The sequence below is a fragment of the Triticum dicoccoides genome, chromosome 4A (genome assembly GCF_002162155.2).
Source record: "Triticum dicoccoides isolate Atlit2015 ecotype Zavitan chromosome 4A, WEW_v2.0, whole genome shotgun sequence".
Taxonomy (NCBI): Eukaryota; Viridiplantae; Streptophyta; class Magnoliopsida; order Poales; family Poaceae; genus Triticum; species Triticum dicoccoides.
In genome coordinates, this window is record NC_041386.1 from 9,920,866 (window position 1) to 9,922,716 (window position 1,851).

The 1,851-nt window shown below is 55.2% G+C and overlaps 1 pseudogene; it reads left to right on the forward strand.

Moving 5' to 3' along the window:
* Window positions 1-312: 312 nt before the first annotated feature.
* On the forward strand, window positions 313-847 carry LOC119288816 (annotated as a pseudogene).
* The last annotated feature ends 1,004 nt before the right edge of the window (window positions 848-1,851 follow it).

Consider the following 1,851-nt stretch of genomic DNA (forward strand, 5'->3'; position numbering starts at 1 on the left):
TACCACATCATCCCGACACATAGATTCGTCTCTTCAGATAGGGAAAATGGTAATATTGGTTAAAGTGTCAAAGGGAGAATGGTAAACAATCATCCTAGGTATGAGACAATTGAAGAAGCCTTTAGGGCAATGAATAAATAAAAACTAACTAAAAATGCACAAAGTAAGTTGTGAGAGGGCTTAATCCACCGTGGGTTGGCACTCTAATATTCGTGCAAGTCATCTTTGCCCAATTATCCACCAGGCCTCGTCGCATCACCGCAAAATTCAGGTCAAACCCTACGATTCACTGTCGCCGGCGAGCCACCTGCGATGGCTGGCGGCGACACTGGATCCTTGGTGAACGGGAGGCCGTGCAGGCGCAGGAGTGACCGTGTCGCCGTCCCTGCCCCCCTCCCTGACGAGGTCGTCCAGTGGGAAATCCTTGTTCGCGTGCCGGCGAAGGAGCTCCTCCGCTGCCGCGCGGCCTGCCGCTCCTGGCGCCACTGCCTCCGACGCCGCGTTCCTGATGGCCCACCACCGCCGCCAGCCATCGCTCCCACTGGTCTTCTTTCGCACCAGGAGTAACGACTACGCCGCCCACTCCATGGTTGATGCCTTAGATATCCGACAAACCCCCGCCGCTCGCCGACCCGTCCTCGGGTTCGACGACTACAACAAATCTTGCCGTGGCTTCACCATCCACGCCTCCTGCGACGGGCTCCTCCTCCTTTCCCTCTCCAACCACCGCTTCTACATCTGCAATCCGGCGACTCGCTAGTGGCTCCAGCTCCCGGATCTGACCGGCGGCAGTGTGGCGGCCCTGTACCCTCACCGCCCGTCGGGCGACTACCGTGTCCTCTTCTAGAAGTATCCAGACAACAAGAGTTGTAGGGTTGCCTACTACGTCCTCACCGTCAGCTCATTCCAGGGGCAATAGAGATGCATCGGGCTGCCAGTGGCCTCGCCATCCATGAACAAGGACAGGTCCTGGTGGCACTGAGGGAGTCCTGGATTAGGGGGTCTCCGGACAGCCGGACTATCTCCATTGGCCAGACTGTTAGACTATGAAGATACAAGATTGAAGACTTTGTCTCGTGTCCGGATGGGAGTCTACTTGGCGTGGAAGGCAAGCTAGGCAATACGGATATGGATATCTCCTCCTTTGTAACTGACCTTGTGTAACCCTAACCCTCTCCGGTGTCTTTATAAACCAAAGGGTTTTAGTCTGCAGGACAACAACCACAACATACAATCATACCATAGGCTAGTTTCTAGGGTTTAGCCTCTCCGATCTCGTGGTAGATCTACTCTTGTACTACCCATATCATCAATATTAATCAAGCAGGACGTAGGGTTTTACCTCCATCAAGAGGGCCCGAACCTGGGTAAAACATCGTGTCCCCTGCCTCTTGTTACCATCTGGCCTAGACGCACAGTTCGGGACCCCCTACCCGAGATCCACCGGTTTTGACACCGGCATTGGTGCTTTCATTGAGAGTTCCTCTGTGTCGTCGCCGTTAGGCTTGATGGATCCTACTATCATCGATAGCGATGCGGTCCAGGGTGAGACTTTTCTCCCTGGACAGATCTTCGTATTCGATGGCTTTGCACTGCGGGCTAATTCGCTTGGCCATCTGGAGTAGATTGAAAGCTACGCCCCTGGCCATCAGGTCAGGCTTGGAAGTTTGAACTACACGGCCGACATCCGCGGAGACTTGATCTTCAATGGATTCGAGCCACAGTCGGGCGCGCCGCACTGTCATGATGGGTATGACCTAGCTCTGCCGCCGAACAGTACCCCAGAGGCCGCACCCGCAACAGCTCCGACCCTTAACCCGGAGCCCACTGCGCCAATCGAGGACGGGTGGT